At 47.6% G+C, this 25,932-nt stretch overlaps 1 protein-coding gene across 4 annotated transcripts in view; it reads right to left on the reverse strand.

Annotated features, from left to right (window-relative positions):
• Positions 1-25,932, reverse strand: part of CENPK (centromere protein K) — a 1,342,106-nt gene that overhangs the window by 888,151 nt on the left and 428,023 nt on the right. The gene's annotated exons all lie outside the window — the stretch shown is intronic.

Genomic DNA, 25,932 nt, shown 5'->3' on the forward strand with positions numbered 1-25,932 from the left:
CTCGTGATATTGACGAAGACCTAGAGTTACTTTGTGTCGACGGTCAATAGGTGTCTTATCAATAATCAAAATTCAATAGTTGATGGTCAAAACCATCCTCACCGCTACCAAGTGTACTGGAGGGCGGAGCGACCCCTGAACGGGCCCATGAGATTCAAAACTCGCCCTCCGGCACCTTAAGTTGAGATAGCTGCACCTTGAGCAGGATGGGGTGCAGGATTCTCTTACTGCAACACCAATCAAGTAAGACAAGTCATTGGTTTGGCAAAGGGAAGTCAGTTTAATGAGGAGTACAAAAACCGGGGAAACAAATGGAAATCATCAGAGCTGCGATCGCCTGTCTCGCTTCAACTTCCAAATTCTTCATGCAGTCAGTAACTTTTATAGCAAATTCTCGTCATCATTGACGTGTAAAACTCATAAGTTTGACATGTAATTCTATTGGTTGGAAAAGGTAACTTAAGTACAGGTACTATATCTGTATATGGTAACAGAGTGTGGGGATTGGATAACTCTTATCGGGTGGATGTCTATGCCCATCCCTCTACAGCACTTGTAATAGACGTCACTAAAAGTATGACGTCTTATTGGTTCTACTAGCAATAGGAGCCTGGATTATTTGGTCAATTGTGATTGGGTCAGTTACACCCCTAGACATAAATCTTCACTTTAATTAGCAGAATGCAGAATGGTCGCCCAGGTGCAGGATGGCCCAAGATTCATCCTGCCTCCCTTCCATCTATCAATACCCTTAGACCTATGTGTCAATGAGTTGGCTGAGAGTGGCCTCGAAGTGTAGCTTCTTATCCGGAAAAGTTATGGCATCCTCTGGGTTTGGATGACATCAGATGTGGGCACCTCTCCGCGCCAGGCTGGACACGTGTCTGTACACCGTGGATCAGCTTCATTTTCCCTCTATTTGTGTATTTGATTCTTTGTTCGGCCTCGCCACATGCCTGGGCCTCCTTATCTCGACCTTCACGGGGCAGGCTTCTATGCTCTTAAGGTTCGATTCTTCGGAGTTGCTGCTCTTCTCCCTTCCTTGGGTTGACCTCAAATTCCTAGCCATGAGCTGCTTCTTGCTGAGTTTCGATTCCTCTCTTTCGTCTGACTTTGAGCTAGTTTATGAATCCTGGCCTGTTCGTCCTCTATCATCCTAGTCTTAATTGTGCTTTTGTAAAATGCAGTCGCACTTGTATAATGTGCTTGTTGAGGTAGATATATAGTTGGCGCTTTGCCGCTCTATCCTCCTACTAAGCATTGCAAGCAGTATCATTTCCTTAGCTTCTTGCATTCCTAGCCTATTTACATCATTATTCGCAACATTTCGTCTTTGTTTATCACCTTTTTGGTTGTCGTTTCTTTCATCTGTGAGTCTGTCCGGACCATTGTGTCGTCATCATTCGCCTCCAATAAGAGCCTTTTGGGTCTCTTCAGCGACAGTTTGTAAGTGCTCTTCATTTCGCGTCAGCTGCTGATATGGTTGTCTCAATGGGTACCGTGCAGCCCATGGTTGTATGGTTATTGGCGCTTCAATAGGTATACAAGTCCTTCTGATGGGTACTGGACAGAGCCACACTCTAGCTCTCTGTTGGTTCATTTGCTCTTTATACATCACATATCTTGGCGAGTATACTTCTGGTATCTCAAAATGGGTGGCTGGAGTGCAGGCCATATTTGGAACCTCCTCTACAGGAGTGACCCCCTTAATTATCGTCCAAATGCCCTGTTGGACTCCATAGGGAAGTTGTTTGCTTCAATTCTCGAGAGACCTCACTAAATGGGCGAAGAAGGCTAAAATCCTTGACCAACATCAAACAGGATTAAAGGAGTCGGCACCTCGTTAAACATCTTTATTCTAGGAATGCTTAAAACCAGAGTGCTTAACATAAAATCAAGAATCTATACAATAGACTTTCTAGATTTAGAAAAGGCACTCGACTGTGTTAACAGCGATAAATTATGGATCAAACTAACAAAGTGGAATTGTCCCAGAGACTTGATTGCTGCGATTCGAGCCCTTTACTCAAACACCTCGATAAAAATCAGACTATCGAATTCAGGCGCTCTATCGTTAAATATTACAACTCAAAGAGGTCTGAAACAAGGGTGTACGCTCGCAGATTTTCTTTTCAGTCTTTATATCGCAGACGTGAGAGAATCTCAAGTGGCCATAAGAGCCTTTCCACCTAAGATAAACGGCAACCCTACACCATGGATCCTCTATGCTGATGATATTGTTTTTATAGACCCAACCCCAGTGGGCCTTCAAAGGAGATTAAACTGCTTTCATCAATACCTACAAACAAATGACATGACAATTAATGTCAAGAAATCAAAGATCATACAGATGTTATCTGCCCAAAAGCCACATTTAAAAAATCAGCATTGGTGGATAAATGAAATGAAACTAGAAGTCATCTATTTGATGCCTTATCTGGGAGTATTGATCAACAAAAACTGTGACGAAAATGCTCATCATCAATGTCTATGCCTTAAAACAAAACGGCTGGCAGCCCAAGGCATCAAGATCATGAAGAAATATGAAAAATACTCTTTGATGCCTCTTATTCTAAAAGTTGCAGCCATACTGACATGGCGCGGAAGGCAGGCTATGCCTATCATGGAAAGTATGGCCACTATTAGAGGGCTTATTTTGGTGAACTTGTTTAAGTCTACCTAACTCCCTGAAGATCTCAGTTATTCGTCAAGAATTACGTCTGCAAGCCCTTGAGAGTATAGTTTAAAATCAAACTAGCAGAAGTAGACTCTGTTTGAATTTTTTAGTGATAAAAAATTAAACCTTGATTCTATGCTCCAAACTTGGTGTTGTAAAGTAGCTGCAATAATGCTGGCTAAAAATCTAAGCGAAGATCTCCTACTGGTTAATCCCATGAATACAAAGAAAAAAATAACAGAACAAGATTGGATTGAAACAGCGAGACTGAGAAATCCAAGACCCTCTATGACCCTCTCATGAAAAAAAAGGGTTAAACAATTTACCATCTTATATAAAAAGATTTCCTTCACCAATGTATCAAGACCTACTGCTGCGTGTGAGATTAAACTTTTTACCTACTAATGAAATATCCCTGAAGAGGAAACAAATCCCTCGAAGCGAAGCTAATTGTAGATCCTGTGAATCAGAGAGAACTCTAGAAAATCTAGTACAGTGGGTGAGAGTTTGCCCTAAAACTATCCATCTACATACGTTATTTTTGATGAAATCACACGCAATGATACATATGGATATCGATTTTTATTGGTGGGAGTGGATGATAATGGGTGAAAGCATGAGTTTATGCCTTAAAATGTTGAAATTCATCCAAGCGATTTTTTCTAAGATAAATGTGGAGTCTTATCTACCAAAAGGGTGATAAGTGGAGGAGAATGCTCTCTTTAGTTTGTTGTTCATAAAGGACTTCCTTTTAACTTCTGAACTCACTTGTCAAAATCTGGATTTTAAAGAGAGGGGGATGAGGGTGAAAATTGCTTTTTCTTTTCCATAATTTTAAAGTTTTGTCCAGATGTTTATGATTTAATTTAAATGGTTAATTTGAAATTGATCGGCTAACTGCAAGCTTGTTCATTTTTTTAAAACCAATAAACATTTAGAAAAACAATTAAATAACGAATAAAGAGAGGATCCTGGAAGCAGCCAATGACAGTAGCCTACTGAAATAGGATGAACATCATCAAGTCAGCCGATCCTTCATTGAGAAAGAAATTCTCACGCACAGGTGAATAATGTGGTCAGTGTAGCAGTGCTCGTCAGGGCTATGTAAGTTAGGAATTGGCTAGAGGAATTGGCTAGAAGGAATATAATGTGGACTTGAAAGGGTTGTAGTCTGCCATCGAGGAAGACATCTCCCTGCGTTGCAATTCACTTGGGTTTCCTTACTGAGTGTATGTGATGTATTAATGTGTGCAAGTCTCAACCCAGGTGCCCAGTGGCATGTTGGAAGAATACAGTAGTCCCAAATGCAGCGTCTAGCAGGCCCAGGACCATATCTGGAACCCAAATTAATTATTGTCTGAGTTTGGCCATGTTTCGGCCGCATCCAGAATGCTTCCTTCATTGTGTATGACTCAATGGAGTGTCTCAGCAATCTGCCCTCAGATCTCTCCATTAGATAACCACAATGCTACACACTGCAGCTGTGAGGCCGTGTATTACTTTTCAAAATCTGGGACTCGAAAACCGCCCTTGGCAAGCAGTCTGCACAAAATGTGCAATGCTACACCAACCTTTCGTCCATAAGAGTGGTCCTAGATTAGGGTATAGGACTTTGTTTAAATCCTACTGGTAGTTTTATACAGTATACATTGGTGAGCAGTAAGAACGCACAGCAGCACCAGCAGTTTAGATATTGCCGCTCTTCCCATTAATGAGGGAGAGTTTGTTCCAAAAAGCTAAGCATTTAACTAATGCGTTCAGGCTCTTGTACGTATTATCTTTATAAGTGCCTTGTGTTTTGTGGTGGATGTCAATTCCCAAATACCGGAATGAATCTGGACACCACTTCAGAGTTTTCAGGGCCATCCTCCCACCTACTCCCCTTGGATCCTCTTCTACGGTGGCCAGGAAAAGGCCATCGCTTTTGGATCCTGAGCCTGGAGGTGGATATGCGAGGGAGGATCACCAGGGTGGAGGGACCTTGGGGAGTGGGGAGAAGATGTCTTCAGAAGAGACATGGCATCTCATTTCCCTTATCAGAATGCATCATGTCCTCCCCCCTACCTTTATCAGTCTGCCCCTGTTACTTTTACACACACACACACACACACACACACACACACGTCAGGCAAGTCCCACAATTCGGGTCAGGCAAAGGACTTACACCTGCAGCCAGTTGAAAGGCTACAGGGGTATATTAGGAATAGGAACCCGTTTGGAGGGAGAGTCCCACCTGGAGGAGGAAACCCGCTTGCTTGGGGAGGACGACGCAGCGGTCCGGTATGGAGCAGGTTGGAGAGGGGACGGTGTAGAGACAGCTGAGCACTGCAAGAGAGCGAGACAGATGCTGCAGCCCGAACGGGCTGTGAGGAAGTCGGGAGCCGTGTAGAATTCAGTGTCGTGTGTCCCCCGATGAAGCTGGAGGACACTGAAGACTCCAGGGAGATGCCAAAAGCAGCAGGAAGGTTCGGAGAAAACGAGCCCTGCTCGTCGGAGCTCCTGGCGAAAGCTGAAAGCGCCCAGAGGTGCTGCCGGAAACAGGTGAGTGACGAAGAGGGAATAGTCATGCCGGGGCGCTGCAGGGGTTAAGTTTGGGCACAAGGAGATGCTAATCAGATGAAAACTCATGATAAGAGGGCCAGGAGAATGAAGGAAAGATTTATGAATACCGAACGAGCTGCCAAGTGTTTCATACATTATTGAATACCGAATTAAAAAAAAGTTATGCAAAGTACATGAAAGTGCTGTATGAATAAAATTAAGTGATATGCAATTTTTAATACAATGAAAGCAAGTAAAAGCAGTAATGGGCAATGTGAAAGTATGAACCCAAACGAAAGCCAATGACAAGGGATGAAGAAACAGGTGAAAGGCTAATGATAAGCACTATTGTGAAGTGTGAAAGCAAGGTGGCGACAAGGAAAGCACCCCACAAAGTGAATGGTGTGAAAGTCACGTAAGAGGCAAGCTGCCAAGGATAAAAAGAATTGCAAGTGGAAAATTGACAGGTTCAAAGAGGGAGCCTGTGTTGGCAAGGCAGTCCAATGCGAACAAGTGAATATAACAAAGTGCCAAGAGATATTGGTTGCGTGACATGTAGTGGGTGGACCATGTGGTCCGGGAACTGCGCCTAGACTAGTAACCCCTACTTGCAGTGAACCAAGGAAAGTTAAGGTATGGAAGCTGTTGTACCTATCAAGTATTGCAGTTATTCAAGAACAGAACAAGTTAAGTGTACCATTCAGAAGCCTGACAGGTTGCAAAGTTGGTTTAGAACACTTATTGAAAGTAAAGAGAATTGACTATGCTCAACTTGGGGAAGGGAACCCCGATGTCCTATTGGAACTGTGTTGAACTTGGGGAAGGGAACCCCAAGCTCTATTGTATGCAACTCTTTTGAACTTGGGAAAGGGGCTGAAACGCAAGCCAAGAGCTGGAAGAAGCTCAGAACTTTATTTGGAACACTATTTCTTTCGGCGCCAACATCCCTAGACATTATTTAGCTTTAGTTGTGAAGGCAAGTACAGGTTTTGGACACAGAGACTCAGACTATCCTTAGTTTCTTTAGGTAGGGAAATCCCACCTTAGCATAGGGCAAGTTAGGCGTAGCATAGGGCAAGTTAGACGTTACACCATCATGAGTCAAGGCTACCTCTCCCTTTGGCACTCGGTTGGGGTTGACACACAACCGAGGTCCAGTGTAACATAATTAGTTTACACTAGTAAGGCACACATATAGTAAAACAAAGTTTATTCTAAAAAGACAAAATTCTAAAATGTGACATAAAAACAGGGCAACACAATTATCTGCATGTGGATAAACAAACTAAATTCACAATTTGTCACAAAGCTCAGTGTATAAAGATTTTTTTGATCTATAAACCAATACATAGCACATATCGAGGAACATACCCCGCCGGGGTCAAAGGAAAACAACGTCAGGAAAGGGATTCCCGGTCGGGTAAAGCCCCGGCTAGGGACAATCAGATTGCATGTTACAATCTGATTGTCCCTCACTGGGTACTAATATAATTTATATGTATTACAAGTATACGTGTGGACTTGGGAGTTCATGGTCCCATTGTGTCTTTGCATGACCAGTTTTGAGGAAGTGTACTTCTAAAATTACCATTAGATGACCAATTTACATGGTCTGAGGTAAGCATTTATGTGAATTAGATCAATTAGATCATATATTTGACATTGATGAATCATCATGTCTGATTAACGACAGCATTAACTAAAGCTGTTTTTGTCTTTTCTATGATGCAGAGCACTATTTGTTATAGTTGTTAAGAAGATTGGATTAACGCAAACTCTTCTAGATGAGTCACTGACCATGTCATATCCAGGAAGTGGATCTTGATGATCCATCATTTGTCCATTTACAAAATCACCAGAATACTCCTGATGAATTTCCTCTTAATTAATAAAATAATTTATTGGAAAGAAACATGTTGAGTTACATATGAATGAATTATGAATGAATAATGAGGTGATGTAAGCATTGAGTTTTACAAGCTCCCTGTTTTCCCTGCTTTACCAACCCCTTCCAAGCCCCCTAACCTTTTTAATCCCTTACCCCACACCCCACAAACTTTAAAGACATTTTTGTCGTTATTTATGGTTCACTGAAAAAGTTTGTCACTATTTTAATTTCATTATAAACACTGTATCCCGAAAGGAGTGGGATCTCAACTGTGTAACCCAGTGTCACGATCTCTAGCAAAACCCACAGTGTAGGGAAGGTCTGGACCCTGGGCATGGCAGGCTGGCAAAGGCTAAGCATTATGGCAGAGATGCCACCTCCAAGATGGCCCCCAGATTGGGTTGCCATGTGTGAATCAAAATGGCCCCTGGCAAACACACTCCATAAACATCCCTAGTAGTCTAGTGGTACTGGATGCAGCCCAGGGCTACATAAGCCATGCCATGGGCCACACCCAGTGTTTAGCGTACTCTTTGGCTGGTTAGAGAGGCAGCGTATCGCTCAGTCTGCCCTGTCAACTCCACGTGTCTTTGGCTTCCCATCTGCTATCCTGGCGTGGAGTTGAAGACCCGCTGACGGCTCCTTTCATCTGCGCGGCTCCCGTTTTCCCCTCTGACCGCCCGCAGCACCTAGGAGCAGAGAACTACACGTTAGGACACAACGGTGTACGGATCTCTCCCTCCATCCCTCCGCTTACCTTGGCAGTACAATCAGACGGCCATCAGCTGTTTCTACAGTCCCGGCTTTGTTTCATCTCTAGCAATGGTCATCAGCTGTTTCATCGGTCCCAATTTGTTTCTTTCACTTCTGGCAGCGCTCCAACAGCTGTTTCTTCGGTTCTTCACCGCCGTGAGCATACAGCACACCGGAATCACCACGCTGCAGGGAATCTGCAGAAACACAAGGCAAGGACATGTCAGGGGCTATCTAGCAACCACACAATACAAAGAGACTGCGCCAAACACCATCATACTGCACAGGACTTCACTGAAAGCACTGTGCTTCACCCATAAAGCACTGGATTTACCTATAAAGCTCACAACTGCAGGAACATTACCTATAAGCATCAAGTGCGCCGCAGCAGGGCTGGGCCACCGCTCGCAGTGACGTAACTGGGAGACGGATGCCAAGTCATCAGGAACACTGCTAATCCTGCCATTAGAATTCCAAGACACGTCCATCCAGAGGGTTCCAGTCCAGTCTCTCCACACCATGAACCCCAAATCACTCCCCACCTAACCGTATGCTGGGCAGTTGCTATCAGCAGACCGGTTGGGGGGAAAGAGTGGGTTGGAATCTGCCCAAGATCCAGAACCATTCGTCTGGCGAACTGAACCAGGCACTCCTGCAGGGCACCAGAGGTAAGCGTTACAGAACGCTAAGGCCACATACATACGCCTTGCCTGAGTGACATGGTTTCAGAGGTCGACCAGTTAGCCGCACTGCTAGGAGAGTTGCAGGCAGAGGTACATGCTGGCCGCTCAGAAACAAACGCCATTAGGAAAGAGTTGGTGGTCAATAGGAAGAGAACAGAAGAACTGGCAAAGCGTTTGACAAGAAGGCAAGCCAGACAGACCCCCTTACTCGGTCCCAGTGATGGCGCTGCAACCGTGCCGCCTCCGATTCAGGTGACCATACCAGTAACAGTACCCTTAGCGCCACCCAAAAGGTTCCTGGGGGATCCGCAGAAATATGCAGTGTTCATAAAACAGTGTTGGTGTCAAGGTCACAGGCCCCAGAACACAAAAACTACACCATCTAGTGATGGGGGCAATGGGTCACTTGACTCACTTATGTCCCTTTGGGAACCATAAACACAGGGGGCCCTGGCTGGACTCAGTCCTGGCGCCTTTGGCGCCAGGCTCATATAGAGATGTGAGCAGGAACACTTTATTTCAGTGCAGGAGTGCTTTTACTTTATTTCAGTGCAGGAGTGCTTTTATTTTACAAGAAATTTTCAGGAGCTGAAAGCCTTTTTTCCAGAGAACATCCTCATGTGTTGACTCATCGGATGTGGCTCCCTAGGCCTAGTCTTCATGTTCTGACTCATCGGGTGTGGCAGGCAGGCTGAACCTGGTGGGCGTGGCTTCAGTAGCTCAGTTATATAAGCTGCTCCATCCTTCGCGTTACTGTGCACTTGCGTGCAACGTGACATTCACCGCCACTTGGACCAGTTTACTTGCCTTTGAAACCAGGCGTTCCTCCTGCATACTCACCTCCAGGAAACCGGTGCTTCATCGCTTGTCACGACCCTCAGCCCTGATCCCCACTGGCAAGCCCTTTGGCCAGGTGGAATCAGGGTTCGGATCACTAATAAGGCCTGGCATCCACTTCTCAGGCCCTCTTGGGGCCAGTCCTCATCAGTAAGGAAAGACATCTGCTTGAGGAACTACTTTATTTAGGCTTTCAGCCAACATGGAGGCATCCACATAGCTTGATTCCTAGAACCAAGCTATGCGGTCTAGTGTTTTGAGTGTGGTGGCCTAGGGACTACTTTACCTGGACTACTTTACAGTGGCTATTTACACCACACACGAACAAGACAACACGCTTCGCGTTACTTTGCTTCTAGCAACGTGCTGCTCACCGTGTCCAGCTTTCTCACGAGCCTGGTGAATTCCGGACCTGCAGAAAAACCAAGAACATTGTTAGCAGCAGAATCTTACCTGCAGTCATCATCCTTCACTGCTCGCAGCTCCTGGGCAGCTCTGTTGGTGGAGTTCACTGCACGGATCAAAGGACCTGAGAAAAGGAAAAAGACATCATTAAAGGAGCTAGTGGAGACATTACAACCACAAAGCGCTTAAAGACTTACCTGGTTGGTTGCTTTTCGGCCGGCATAGCTCCGGAACTCCATCGGCGCTGGGAACTCACCGCGACCTACGAAAAGAGAAAGGCACAGGTCAGTGAGGACAAGACATCGCTGCACTACGCAAAGCGCCTCCTTACCGCATCATAGCGTGCCATCATCTCCCGGTGAGAACCAGCATACCCAGTTCTCCAAGCGGACACTCCACGCTCCTAGGGAGATAAAAAAAGAGACATTTAGAACAGAGAAAAGGCATGCAAGAATTACAACGCCATCAATCGCAATAAGAACTACCTGAAAGACACTCAGGGGCAGCAGTAAGTGAAGTAACTGGACCGCCCGCGCGCACAAAAGACAATGCGCCCCTTCCCAGAGAGCAGGACGGAGAGCCCACTGATTCCGACAACCAGGTGAGAAGAGAACCTGGAGGGGCTGGAAACACAAGGGAGTGGGGGAAAACTTACCTTGGTCGCCTAGTCCTAATACAGTCTTCATTTCCAGGCGGAATCCCATCGACACCGAGACCACACCAGGGAATCATTGGGAAGGGCACCAACGACCAACTGGCTGGGTGGCGTCCCCGTGGATACCAGGTGAGTGTAACATCGCTTCATCTGCAGTCCATCTCCTGACATCCAGTGATCTTGATCCCTTCGCTGCAGCACCGCACTCCACATCCACGAACTCGGACCCTGTGAAGATGAAGAAAGACAAGGTTAGAACATCCATCCTAGGGCTGCACCGCATTTGAACCCTGTGCGCCCCCTAGTTAACAACTTACCAGTTACTGTACCGCTGCTGCTTCGTTCCTCATACCCTTTGGCTGCCGCCTCGAGCTCCGCAGCTTCTGCCGGGCCGGCAACATCACCTGCAAGGGAAGAAAGCAAAAGAGAAAACATCAAAAGTGGAACGGACAGCAATACAAGACAACAAACTTTACAATACAACAAAAACAGACAAGGAAAAAAAAAGGCAAACAGGAATACTTACCTGAAGTATAGTGGCTTAGTTACAGCAGGACTGGACTACCACGTGCAAGGGACTAGTGAAGGAACTCGGTCCACATCATACAAGCGCCCCTGCCAGAAGCAGCAGGACGGAGTGCTTGCCAAAACTAATCAACAGGTGAGCTTTCCAGTGACAGCGCATCCCACGGTTTGGGAGAAGGGGCCTGGGAAGGGGATCAGATGCACAAGCCTGCATACTCATGCCCCCTATTCTCCACGCAGGAGCAGTCCCGAGCAGCATATACCTATTACCACCAGTCACCACATAAGCGCAGAGGGCGAAGTCAGACCCGAGCGACCTCACTCCCGAGAGGGCTGCAACCGTGCTCCAACACCTCCGCAGAGACCAGGTGAGCATAACAGTCGACTGCACTTCTTGTGCCAGCCAGGGGCATTCCCAACTGATCAAACCAAGGTAGCCTTTGTCCTGTCTTACTTGGGGGCATGCAGCCAGTTGGTCGGTACCGCTAGTGAACCGGGATGATCCCATTCTGTACAATTTTGCGGGTTTCCAGGAAGAGTTGGATAAGCTCTTTGCCCGTCGGACTCAGGGGCATGCCCTAGATGGGGAACTGCTGGCTCTTCGACAGGGGTCTCAGGACCCTTTAGTGTATATCACCACATTCAACCGGCTGGTGGCAGAGACTAACTGGCCTTAGGGGAAGAGAACCACCCTTTTCTATTGGGGCCTCCGCAGTGAACCGAAGGATGTACTGGCACAGGTCATGAATCTAAGAGCGTTGTGCTGAGTACATAGACCTAGTGGTGCAACTGGATCCTCGATTACAGGAAAGACTGTCTGACCGGTCTCGTTTTGAGGGGCGACCTCTGTCCATACAGCCCCGGGAAGTCCCAGCCCGAACCACAGACAACACACCCAAGCCCATGCAGTTGGGTAGTGTGAGGGGGCCTCTGACCAAAGAAGAGAGGGAGCGGCGCAGGAAACACCAACTTTGTTTATACTGCAATAAGGCCGGACATTTTCTGAAGGATTGCCCAAGCAAGAGACCCTGGAAACCATTGGTAGTCACAGAAGTCAGCACACCAGAAACAACGGAACCGTCGGAAAACTGTGTGGCTCAACAAGAGTGAGGATCGTCTTGTCAGGAAAGGAAAGGTTGTCAACGGTCTCGCATCTCATTACACCGGTCATTCTACTATGCCCAGAACAGCCTCAACGTATGCATGCCCTAGAAGCATACATTGGGCCTCATTACGACCCAGGCGGTAAGTTACCGCCTGGGCCGTGACTTTACCACCATGGCGTAAACTACGTTTACGCCATGGTGGTTGGCGGACTTACCGCCCCATTCTGAGTTTGGCGGGGCGGTAAGTCCCCAATCCCCATTTACCCTTCCCCATTCCCATTTTTGCCCCATAGGGCATAATGGGAGTGGGGAAGGCGTTAATTACGCCACCGTAAATTACGGTGGCGTAATTAACTCCATGGTCCCTTAGCGCCATGGATTTTAACACCTGCTAAAAGCAGGTGTTAAATCCGCCATGGCGCTAAGGGACCTCGTACTCAGGCGGTAAGGGTTGGCGCTGTTTACGGCGCCGTAAACCCCTTACCGCCTGAGTTGTAATGAGGCCCATTGACTGTGGGGCAGTGGGTAATTATATGGACATCACTGTGGCCTTACGTATTTGTTTTCCCATCCAGAAGAGGGAAAGTGTTCCCATCCAGAAGAGGGAAAGGGCAGACAATGTCGTCTCTGTGGATGAAACAGCTGTCATCAGAACCAGTGACCCAATGTACGGGTGAAGTTGTACTGTTATGCCATGACGGCCATCTGGAACACAGTCTTCGACTTCATCAATGCGTCTCAGTTCCAGCTCATATTAGGCATGCCCTGGTTGGAGTGTCATAACCCGGTCATAGACGGGCGGGCCCATTCAGCAACCTTCTCTGCTGCATGCGCACAGACCTGTTACCCAGCCACATCAAACCAGAGTGACGCCTAGGCGCCTGCATCCAGACCGCCGCATAAGGAATCTACGGTAATCGGCATAGTGCGACAATTACACCCAGAGTATGAGGCCTAAGAGGATGTCTTCCAGAAAGACGAAGCCAATACCTTACCACCTCACAGACCCTATGATTGTCAGATCGATCTGGTCCCAGGAGCCCAGGTGCCATGTAGTCGTATATACGCACTTACGGAGAAAGAGATCAAACACCTGCGCAACTACCTAGACCAGTATCTAGCCAACGGTTTCATCAGGCCGTCTAAGTCACCCGCCTCCACAGCTCTTTTTTTTTGTCCCCTGAGAACATGTATCAATTACAGGGGACTCAACAGGATTACCATTAAAAAAACGGTACCCATTGCCACCGATTCCTGTTTTGCCGGACCAAGTGAAGGGAGCAAAGATCTACACGAAACTTGACATTATGGGAGCTTAGCATCTGGTTTGTGTGAAGGCTGAAGATGAGTGGAAGACGGCCTCCCACAACAAATTCGGGTTATTTGAATACACCGTCATGCCCTTCGGGCTCTGCAATGCTTCGGCGGTGTTCCAATTTTTCATAAACAAAGTTCTCAGAGAACTATTGGACGTTTGTGCCATGGTGTACATAGACGACATCTTACTCTATTCAGCAACCCTGGAAGATCATGTAGACCATGTGCACTCGGTCCTGGAAAAGTAACGTCAACACCATTTGTTTGCGAAGCTGGAAAAATACGCCTTCCATGTAACCCAAGTAGAGTTTCTAGGATACATTCTGACTCCCCAAGGCATCCAAATGGATAACCGCAAGGTAGCAGCAATATCCAGATCAAGATCCAGAAACCCATCAGTTGCACCCAGTAGCGCTCTGGTCCAAGAAATTCAACACGGCAGAGCTGAACTACGCAGTGACTGATAAGGAGTTGCTTGCTATCAAGGCTGCATTCAAGGAGTGGCGTCACTATCTCCTTGGAGCGTGCCATACAGTCACTGTGCTCACAGACCACGGCAACCTGCAATTCCTGCGAACAGCCAAAGCCCAGTCTCTGCGTCATCTCTGGTGGGCTCAGTTCTTTACCGAATGCGATTTCACAGTGACGTATCGTCCTGGAGTGAAGAACGGGAAGGCGGATGCACTTTCGCAAATGGGCTGGGATGCCGAGGGACAAGGCGCTTAAAAAACGCTTAAAAGTCTGGCACCTGTACCCATCATCCAAGAAGAAAAATTGTTAGGAGACATGACCATCCTTTTGTCCACCTTGGAGGAATTACAGGACGAAGTTAGAAAAGCCATGACACCTGACTAAATGCAATCATGGGTTTCTCAGCATGAGCAACGAACGATAGAGAATGGGCTTCCATACCACCAGAAATGTTTGTATTTACCAAACCCTACTATGCACGACTAGATTCTGAAGACGTGCCACGATACACTCGTGCCAGGACATCCAGGCATTGCTAAGACCATGACCAAGGACCGGAAGCAGTTTTGGTGGCCTACATGGCAGAAGGATATCATGCAATACGTGAACACCTATGATATATGTGCCAGAAACAAGACACCCAGGAGTAAGCCACAAGGTCAGCTTCGACCAATGTCGGTTCCACTGGCCCCCTGGCACACTGTCCACTTGGACTTCTTCACTGATTTGCCTCTTTGTAACGGTTACACCACAATAGTAGTGGTCGTTGATCTCTTGACCAAAATGGCGCACTTCATTGCTTTGAAGGGGCTGCCAACATTCTTGATGAACATAGTCAAGCTGCATGGCTTTCCGTCAGTGATTGTATCGGACCGGGGGAACCAGTTTATTTCCAAATTCTGGAGAAGTTGTTGTGCCAAAGCCCAGATTGACGTCCGTCTCTCTACTAGTCACCACCCACAGATTGATGGCTAGACCGAAAGGACCAATAAAACTCTTGAACATTACCTACGATGCATGCTCTCTCAAATAGATTAATGTTGGGTAGAACTCCTATGGGCAGCAGAATACGCCTATAACACCATTCATAGTGCCACAGGCTGTTCACCCTTCTTTGTCTCACACAGGAGGGATCCACCCACTACAGCCCTAGACCCACTGGTACCCTTAGAAATGCCGCTGTTAACACACTACATACGAGCATTAAGGAAACCTTAAAAAGGGCTACCCAGACTCTCTTCAAGGCAAAGGGTGCACACAAGCGTTTTGCAGACATGAAAAGGACAGAAGAACCCCAGTACCATGTAGGAGATAAAGTATGGCTTGCCACAAAACACATCCAATTGAAGGTGCCCAGGAAATTCTATCTATGATATATTGGTCCGTATCCCATAGAGGCCATTATCAATCCCGTGGCAGTACGACTAAAGTTACCCCCCCATGCTCCATATACACCCAGTCTTCCATGTATCCCTGTTGAAGGCCATGCATCCAGGTACTAGGAATTCCCTGAAGCAACCTCCACCAGTGGAGGTGGAAGGGTGTGAGATGGAGTATGAAGTCAGGAACATCTTAGATTCCAAGGTGTTACGACGAAAGCGCTACTACTTTGTTGATTGGAAGCGTCATAGTGTACTAGATCGGACCTGGGAACCAGTAGAAAACATACATGCCGCACACTTGTTAGCATGGTTCCACTTGAATCACCCCAAATGACCAGGCCCGGGTTTGGCTCTCCTTGGGGGCTTTAAGGGAGAGTGCTGTCACGATCTCTAGCAAAAGCCACAGTGTAGGGAAGGTCTGAACCCTGGGTATGCAAAAGAATGGGGGTCTGGGAAACTCTCTACCAGCACGAACACAGACCGTTGACATGTTCTTGGGTGGATGGCCCCTGGGAGAGTCTCAACCAAGTCTTTAGCTCACTGTTCTTTTCACAGAGAAGAAATTTCCCGCATATCAGTCTTTGTCCTGCCCAGGGGCAGTCCAGCACCGAAATGCTAAGCAATTCTCCTCTGAACAAGAGTACCACAGCAACCCCATACACGTGTTTCAGCCTTGTTGGGCATCATCAGTGAGGTGAAGCTGCACCTCTCTAAGAACAGTGAGCAAGGGGTCCACGTCTGGATCGCCCTGGTAACTTAGGGTTAGACCCAAAGTTAATTTATGCAAAAGAATGGAGGTCTGGGAAACTCTCTACCAGCACGAACACAGCCCGTTGACTTGTTCTTGGGTGGATGGCCCCTGGGAGAGTCTCAACCAAGTCTTTAGCTCACTGTTCTTTTCACAGAGAAGAAATTTCCCGCATATCAGTCTTTGTCCTCCCCAGGGGCAGTCCAGCACCGAAATGCTAAGCAATTCTCCTCTGAACAAGAGTACCACAGCAACCCCATACACGTGTTTCAGCCTTGTTGGGCGTCACCCTGCTGTGACGTGGTGTAGGCTGACAACGCCGCTAGGTGAACCTTTAAGGAATTGAAAACTAACCCAGAGTCGGACAGATGGGTTAGATATAACACAATGTGTGAAGGTGAGCAATCGGTGGGATTGACGCCTTTGGAACTGCACCAGATGACAAAACGTTTCCATTTGCTGGCATAGCAATAACGTGTGTTAGGCTTTCTTGCCTCCCTCAGTATGTCCATGCATCTTTGAGGGAGTTGCAGATGTCCAAACTCTATGACCTCAGGAGCCAGGCTGCTAAGTTCAGAGTTTGTGGGCATGGGTCCAGAGTCTCCCCCCTGTCCTGAGACAACATGTTGTACGGGCAGGGCAGCTTGAATAGTGGGGAGAGGGATATTTCCATCAGGTGTGCGAACCAAGGTTGGCGGGCCCACATGGGAGCCACCAGAATCTTGGTGACTGGTTCCTGGTGCATCTTGTGTACTCTCTTGTTCAGAAGGGGAGTCGGGGGGGGGGGGGGGGGGGGAGCGTAGACAAATTTCCCCGACCAAGTTATCCAGAGACCGTTCCCCTTGGATCGGTTCTGGGGGTACCTGAAGGTGTAATCTTGGCATTGGGCGTTCTCCTGAGTAGTGAACAGGTCGATCTCTGAAAACCCCCATTCTGCGAAGACGTTGGATACAATGTCTTCGTGCATTCGCCATTCGTACTCTTCTGGCAGAGGAAAATCTCTGCTGAGTACGTCTGCCAGAAGATTGAGTTCCCCTGGAACATGTTGGGATATCAGGAACATCTTGTGTTTGAGAGCCCATATCCAGATGTTTTGGGACAGCTTGGATAGCCCTGGAGAGTGAGTGCCCCCCCGTTTGTTCAGGTAATACATTGCTGTTGTGCTGTCGGTTAGGACCAGCACTGTCTTCCCTTGCAGTTGCTCCTGAAACACTTTCAATGCTTTGATAAACAATATCTCTTATGTAAGAGCTCTGCTATAGGGCGACCAGTTATATGGGCGGAAAAAACCGATCTGAGGGACCTCGGCGCGTGAGGGATTTTGGGTACACTACACGTCACGATAGGGATAGTGTTACAGACATGTCTTTGCCGACGTCCCCTTTCGGTCTCCGAAAGACAAGATGCAATACTCCACGCTTACCACTGGATGTCGGACCATATGCACAGCATGTGATAGTAAGCAGATTAACAAGCATCAGAAATATCATTTCTTGAACCCTGCTCTTTTGCATAACATTTGTTTCCCACTCTATTTGTATTTAGAAGTAAGGATTGGCAATAGGTTTTTTAGTATAGGCCCTTTTATTTTGACAGACTCAATTAGGACTGTGTTATTATTATTTGATGGTTGCTGCTTGCTCCCATCTTTAGATTTAGGATTAGATAGGCGTTTTTCAAACCCAATTGAAGTTCAATTAACACCCCTGATCTGTGATCACTTATGTCTGCCCTACTGTTTGATACCATGCCTTCCTTACACAGGTCTGTGATGCTGAGGGTGTCACAGAGCTGTTTTATGAGGATAGAATGGTTGACCGTGTCGAAGACTGAGGAGAGATCGAGAAGAATGAGAACGGCGGGAGAGTTACAGTCAAGATTTGCGAGCAAGTCTTCACAGGTTTTCAGGAGAGCAGTTTCCGTGCCTCTGGATGACCGGAATCCAGATTGGTGGTCATGGAGACAGCCAGCAATTTCAGTTTAAAGGATCAGTTAGGGGAGGACCAACTTCTCCAAGAGTTTACCCAGGAAGGCAGTGGTGGAAATAGGGCGATAGTTGGCCGGGCAAGAGGGAATAGCAAACACCTTTTTTAGGAGAGGGTGCACAAGGATGTGCTTGAGGGATAGAGGGAAGTAGCCAGTGGTGAGTGGTTACAGAGGTCGGTGAGAGCCGGGGCGAGAGGAGATGTTGTCCTTAAAAGGTTCTAGAAGAGCAGGGGAGCACGTGTTTCAGTGAGACCTTCCTAGAGCAGACATCTTTAGAGAGCTCGTTGTGTTATAGGCAGGAGGGGGGAGGCAGAGGGAGGGAGGCAAGGGAGGCAGTGGAGTAGGTGTGGAGAAGTGAGTGGTAGAAAGTGAGGACAGGATTGTCCTGAGTACTGGAAGTGAAATGGGAGGCCAAAGTGGAGGAGAGGCCCCGGGAAGGAGGGAGAGAGGTGGAGTCTGCAGTTGGATTGGTGAGTTCCTTGCAGATTTTGAAGAGTTCAGCTGTATTTGTTAGTGGCTCCAGAGATACAGACTTTGAAGTGGGTCCTCTTCTTAGAGCGGATAGAGAAGCGATATTGCCTTTGTAGCAAGCAAACCGTAAAGTGGCTGCTTCAGGAGAGTCATGATGGATATTAAAGTCACTGAGGAGGGGGGGTTTGGAAGCAGATGGTCAAGACGGAGGAGGTGAGCTCAGTCCATTCAGAGAGGAAGAGAGGGATAGGGCCAGGAGGCCTATAGACAGTAGCGAGGGCAAGTGAGAGGATGGGCAAGACTCCACGCTTAAAGACTAGGCATTCAAAGGAGGTATAAAGTTGAGAAGGAATGATAGAAGCTGGGATCCATTCACGGAAATCAGGGCCACTCTATCTCTGGGCCAGTTGGGCCTGGGTTTGGAGAGTAACTTTTAGCCGTAAGGTACGAAAGTGTCAAGAACAGCAACAGAGCTGGCATTGAACCACGTCTTGGTAAGGGCAAGGATATCAAGGTCAATATCTTCAAGAAGGAGAGTATTTGACAACAGAACGAGCGTTCAAGGTAGCTAAGTGAAGCTGATTTACACCTTCGAAGGTTTTCCGTGGAGGGGCGTGGTAATCTCGTCAGTGGTGGTGGAGAGGTCAGAGAGGAGGAAGTGGGAGTTGCAGATTGTTTAAAAATAGTTCGAACTAAGGGAGAACTTAACTAGAACTTCAACCAGCAATAAAGAAAAATGTCTTTCATGACCGGGTTATGCAAGATAATAGGAACACAAATGTAGGGGAGAGTCTGTCTGCTGCAGTGCTGAATGTGGAGTAACTCCAGCCAGCATATGGTCTGGGGAAGGCCTGGGATGGAACGAGGATTCAAAGCAGGCCAGAACTGCTCAGGAGAGGAACAGAAGTAAATTATTGAATGACAACTAATAATAAGGTAGGGAACCGCAACAGGGAACGGGTGTGGTAGAGCAAAAGAGAATCCAGCAACAAAAGCAAATGGACCAGAGGAAGGGGGCAGAAGTTCAGGATGAAGAGAAGCCGAATGGAAATGTCCAAGCCAGGAGGCAACCACTCCAAGTGTGAGGGATGGGGGACTTTAGGGCACCAGCATAAAAGAACCAAGAATCTGTTCCAGGGACGGGGGGCTCAAATGAATTCTAGAACCTAAAAGTACTCGCAAGGCACAACGAAGAATTGTAAACATTGTCAGGCAAGTTGTTTTGAAGTTTATAACAGGCAGATCTGAAGCTGCCCTGGAGGTGAAATAGTCCTAGCCCAATAAATCATCATCCCCAGATACCATCTTGGAAGAGGACCCTCAAGCTTTGGTTCCAACAACAAACTCTTGGAACAGTATTTTCTGTATTGTACCCTGCTTCCTGCCCTTCCATTTGTCCCGGTATCTCAACGACTGTCCATATGCAGAGTTCTTTTATTATTTTAGGGTTTTGTGATTTTTACACAACCCTTACTAATACATGATTTTGCTCAACGAAAAGGTTAGACCGTTCACCACACATGAATTACTTGCCATTAAAAACACAATGAAGGTCTATGACAGAACATTGCTGAAATTGTAGTTAGATTCCTCCCACATCCAGTAACACGGAATATGTGATAACCAAAACTTTGCATCTGGACAGAAGCAAAATCACCTTGCTAAGTGAAGATGAGAAGGTTGTGAATTTGTAACATATATGTTCTCGGGGGAGGTGGGTAGTGGGTCAAATAAGTGTCATAAAAAGAAAAGCAGAACCCAGGATACATGTATTAGAGCATTTACACAATCTACATAGCCATCACTGGCCAATACAGAGATACACGGGAACAAGCATAGCTGAAGATTTCACCTTTTTAAAATTGAGAAGACTTAAATTGAAGCTTTACCATCACAAGTCAGCAAAGCTTCAATCTTTGTCCAGATTAAAAAACAGATCTATAAAACGATTTTAGTTGGTAATTGTCCAGGGTTGAGGCTGGGTTATGTTGATTTAGGTGTGGGGGATCTGGGACATGAATACATATTTTGTGGCAGGTCCAGAACAGATGAGCTACAAATAGGAGGTCCTCTGAGAAATGGTTCAATTAACAGGAATGGCAAGTCCGAATGACACTATAGTATATTAAATGGGAAAACTGTAAACAGGAGATTCCCTTTGAAACGCAATAGAAGTGATCTGGTGACACAAATTTTGCTAACAGTGATGCAGGCTACAGGTGCATACTGGAGGATGGTGCATATACCTAACTTGCCGAGCGGTATTTGAGGGTATAGAACATAATGATAAGGTAATGCTTTTTTGATGTTTGGGTGGAGCGGTGGGGTGAGGTTTGTCCCATCATTCTTTGCCCTATAGAAGCGTTTCTTATATCATGTATGACTTCAAAAAATACATTGTATGTGCACTACACAATTGAGAGCACACAACCTGCTGAGATGTGGAGACTGAGTAAGATGACCTTAAATAAACGGACAACTAAATTATAAGTTACTCATCTTAGTGACTAACATACTGTAGTCCATAGTCCCCTTTCCTTCATACTGTATGGACGTCCTTCGCTAGGGACGGGAAACAGAACCTTTTTCACCAGAAAAAATGGTCTTCCACTTTAAATTTAGGTGCGCACTTGGGCACGGATCTGGGAGCATGTGCCCCCCTGACTCCGCCCACTGGTACCACACCTCAGTCACTTTTAACGCATCGAAAATATTAAGATTGCCTAATGAGAAAGATTTCATTAGGGGGGAGCATGGTGGCACGTATGGAGGAAAGGGGGACTATGGAGTACATTAGTCAATACGGTGAGTAACTTATAATTCCCGTCCCCTTTCCTCCATACTTTATGGGCGATTACAACTGAATGCAGCCGCTGGGAAGAGAGTTGCCCTTCTTAAGAAAACAAGTTTTTAAAAGCTACCTGACCAAATGCTGCATCCGACCTGGCATTGGCATCCAAGCAGTAGTGTTTTCAAAAGGCAGAGGGAGTAGCCCACGTAGCCACATTGCTGATAAGCTACCATGGAACGTGTCTTTGGAAAGCAACCGTTGTGGCCTTGGCTTCGATGGCGTGGGCGTGCATGTTTGCTGGTAAGGGCTTGTGCTGCCCCTCGTACGCCTCCTTGATGGCCATAACCATCCAGCTTGCTATGGAAGCCTTGGATGCTTGACTGCCTGGTTTCGACCCTCCAAATGTGATGAACAAGGTGTCCGATTTACGTAAGCATTTAGTCCTGTCTAGGTCAAATCTTAGAGCACGCCTGACATCTAGGCAGTGCAATACTTTCTGTCCCTCATCCTTTGGGTCTGCAAATCACGTTGGGAGTACTATCTCCTAGTTAAGATCAAATAGGAAACGACTTTAGGGAGAAAGGCAGGGTGCATTCTAAGCACCACCTTGTGCCGGTGAAATGTTGTATAGGGCTCACTAGCCACCAGGCTGCATTTCACCGATATCGCGTGCCGATCAATTGCCCACGAGCAGGGCCGTCTTATTGGTAACTAGTCTGATGTCCGCGGATGCCATGGCTCAAAAGGTTTGAGCACCACGTTAAGGTCCCAGACTGGATGCAGATGTTTTACAGGCAGATATAATCTGGTTAGATCCGCCAGGTGTCTCTTAAGCACCGGATTGAAGGATGAAAAGATATCATCACTGGAGTTCTTGTAGGCACCTATGGCCGTTAGATACAGATACGTGTTGCATATGTCCACCTACATACCTGAATGAGCCAGATGCGCTGAGAAAGATACAACATCATCCAGTGAGCATGTTAGTGGATCAATCTTCTTTTTCTGCCCAGTGACAAAACCTGGTCCACTTGCTCTTGTATTCACTCCTGGTGGAGTCACTTCTAGCCCCTTGTATGATAGCCATGTTAATCTCGCGACAGGTGCAGATGCTTCAGGGCAACCTGTTAAGGAACCAAGCTGCGAAGGATAACTTCTGCGGAGCGGGGTGAACCATTGTACGCCCCTGCTGGGACAGTCGGTGGGCTGAGCCCAGTGGCAGGTGTACAAAGGAGTTGTACTGGGAGCTGATCCGACAAATGGAGGAGTTCTGAGAACCAGGGTCTTGCGGGCCATCATGGCGCTATCTGCATGAGCCGAAGGTTCTGAGAATCCCTAACCCTGCCGAGGACCTTATGAACCATAGGAGTGAGGGGAAAGCATTCGTGTTCCATGGAATATGTAATCCGCTGCCCAATGAGCCTCTGCCCTGCTCCAGCCACGAGGAAAACTATGGGCATCTCTTGTTGGCACAGATGGCGAAGAGGTGCACCTCAGGGTGGCCCCACCTCCTGAAGATCCCCTGTAGGACTTCTTTCAACTGCCACTCGTAACTGTCCATCCCCAGCCTGCTTAGCCTGTCCGCCTCCAGGTTGGACTCCCCGGGCAGGTGGACCGCTGACAAGTGAATGTTGTTCAACAGTGCCCACTCCCAAATGTCGATCGAAAGCCTGCAAAGAGGCAGGGACCTGGTACCTCCCTGCTTGTTGATGTAATACATGCAAGTGGAGCCGTCTGTTCGGATGCAGACCAATTTGCTGCTGATCATGGTGAGAAAGGCCTTGAGAGCAAGCCAGATGGCCATCATCTCGTGCCAGTTGATGTGCTCCAGCTGCTCCTGATGAGACCAGACTATATGGATGCTGTGGCTGTCCAGGGTAGCCCCCACATCCCTCTGGGGAAGAGTCTGTGGTAATGGTAATCTGTGGTAACGGCTGCTGGAATGGCCTGCCCACCAGCAGGTTGGCGTCTGTACCCCCACCAGACCAGGTCCTGGTGGAGATGCTGTGGTATGCTGACTGGCTCCACCCGAGAGCCCTACTCCTGATTCCAGGAAGCTGAGAAATGAAGCTGCAGCCTCTTTCTCTCTAGTCTCGTATGCGGCACCGCGAGGAGACATGCCGCCATAATTCCAAGCAGGTGATGATACCACCAGGCTGAGGTTACTACTCTGCTGAGGAAATGCCCCGTGGCCTTTTTGATTGCTGCAATCTTGTCTGTTGAGGGAAAGATCCTCTTGACCCTTGTATCCGATATAAGACCGAAAAATGTCAGAGTCTGAGTAGGCAGGAGCTGTGACTTTTTGAGATTGATAGACAATCCCAGATCGTATAGGGTATAGATGAGAGTGGAAGCCGTATGATGTACCGTTCCCCGGGACCCACCATGACTAGCCAGTCGTCGAGGTCTGGATAAATGTAGTGACCCTGCGCCCGGAGTACGGCTGCCACCGCGTTCAATAGCCTTGTAAAGACCCTCGGCCGAGTTGAGTCCAAAGGGTAGAACTATGTATTGAAAGTGAAAACCCATGATCCTGAACCGCAGGAAGGATCGATGGTGTTCCCAAATCGGGACGTGCAGGTAAGCATCCTTCAGATTTAGGGAGCACATCCAGTCTCCTCCGCACAATGTCTCCGCAATGAACGATGTGGTAACCCATCTTGAACTTTTGGAGGGGAAAGGAAAGGTTCAAGGAAGAAAGGTCCAACACAACTCTCAGGCCAGCCTGGTCATTTTTGTGTATGGCGAATATCCGGGAATAGAAGCCGCTGCCTCGCTGAGAAGCTGGGATTTCCTCCACCGTCTGGCTCGCTTCAAGTGAGCGGATTTCCGCCAACAGAGTTGCTGTCCGAATCTGCGGGAGCGGAGGGGAAGAAGGAGGTAACGGAGGAATTGGTAGCATAAGCCTGTAGACACTACTCAGAGGAAACAGAGGTCCGCAAACCTTGTCTGCCAGTGTACGTGTAGGGCAAATCTGCCCACCACCAGAGACTCATGGATCCGGATGGACCTGTCGCAACTTCTTTCCTCTGAGGCTGGTGCTGAGGAGGGGGACTGAAAAAATACCTTGTTAGCCGACTCGTGCTGCTGGCACCTGTGTTGGCTCGGAGGCCTCTCAGGTTGCCTCAACCGTCTCTCCTGGAAGCCCCTAAAGCCTCCAAAGGCTCTACCCATGTCCGTGCGTTGGTGAGCCTGGCTGTAGGACTTGGGAGTGGATTTTGTTAAGACTGCCAATGACTTAGCTGTCTGGGAGATATTGTTTTTCTTGTCTAGCTCCTCGTCTGTTGTCGAGTAGAACAAGTTGCCCCCTCAAATGGAAGGTCGAGGATGCACATCTGGGTTGAATGTTGTCACCCTGAGCCAGGTCGTCGTCGTCATGTCGGTGGCAATGCATATGGCTCTGCCTAAGGTGTCAATGTGGGCCACCGTAGATTCCATTATATCCCGGGCCACAATTTTGGCCTCCGCCAACCCTGCCTTGAACTGAGCCTGGCTGTGGGCAGCAAGCTCTGGAAAGAAGGCTGCGATCCCCCGCGACAACTTTTGATTAATAGCTGCCAACAAGCAGCAGCATTGGCCTGACGCAGGTGGAGCGTGGCATTTGAGTAGATCTTTTTTCCAAAAGACTCCAAATGCTTTTCCTCCTTGATCAGGAGTGAGGAAGCGGATGCAGCTGAGGAAGACTGCGGTTTGGAATATAGCGATGCTGCTGCTATCACAGAGGAATGAGCCTGGAGATGCACCGACAATAAGAGGGAGTCCCCGTCCATCTGCCTGAATTTCGCGTTCAGACGCTCTTTGGTAGGCTGGGTGGAGTGTGGCTTGACCCAGCACTTTTTAGCTAGGGATTCCAAATCCTTCTGGAGAGGGATGCCAGTTCTCGCGGTCGGCCAGGATCCCTCACCTCGGGGTGGCTCTGCCTGTGGCTGAGGAATGCCTAGGTACTCCACCGGCCTCTCATAGAATGCTTTAGCGGACGATGGTGTGTCCGGATCAACCTCCTCGTCCGTGTCCGCCGATGTATCTTGCACATCTGGGGGTGCAGAAGGAGTGCTGTGCGAGGGCAGCTGTGGCGCGCTGACCGGCAGTTTTGCCGATATTATAGTGAAATATTGACTAGTGTGAAAGTCTGTATACACGGGCCAAAGTGGGTGAGGAGAGAAATTTTCAGTGTTAATATTACATCTTATATGTAAGGCAACAGCTCCCTCTAGCGATGACAACAGGCGAAGCAGCCAGTCTCTACTGCACATGACTGTATCGGACAAACATACATTTGGGCTTTTATTATATTGTATGATTATGTAGTTCATTTTTTCACAATAATACAAAAAAATTGAAATTATCCTGAAAGAAAAATTTAGTACAAATTCCAGTTCCAGGTTTTTCATTAGAAGCACAGTGCATCATGTGGGATGTAGTGATAAAAAGTCGACATAGCCCAGAAGGCACCCTCTCCCTCACTCAGTAGACAGCCCTCATGACTACATTGACTATCAATCACCTGGCTCAGAGAGCAAGGCAGTACACATCTGCCGAAAACCCAGACCTTGGTAGCCATACCAGTGCTATCCATCCAGGCTATCATTAGTTCAGAGCTGTAGGATGGGCAGAGGGGAGGGATGAGACGCCTCAGTCAGAGAAGGCAGAAGAAGCTGGCCAGACATTAAGGAGAGGAATGTAGGAACCCTCCATC

Source organism: Ambystoma mexicanum, chromosome 6p (assembly GCF_040938575.1).
Source record: "Ambystoma mexicanum isolate Mex_15411 chromosome 6p, UKY_AmexF1_1, whole genome shotgun sequence".
NCBI classification, from domain to species: Eukaryota; Metazoa; Chordata; class Amphibia; order Caudata; family Ambystomatidae; genus Ambystoma; species Ambystoma mexicanum.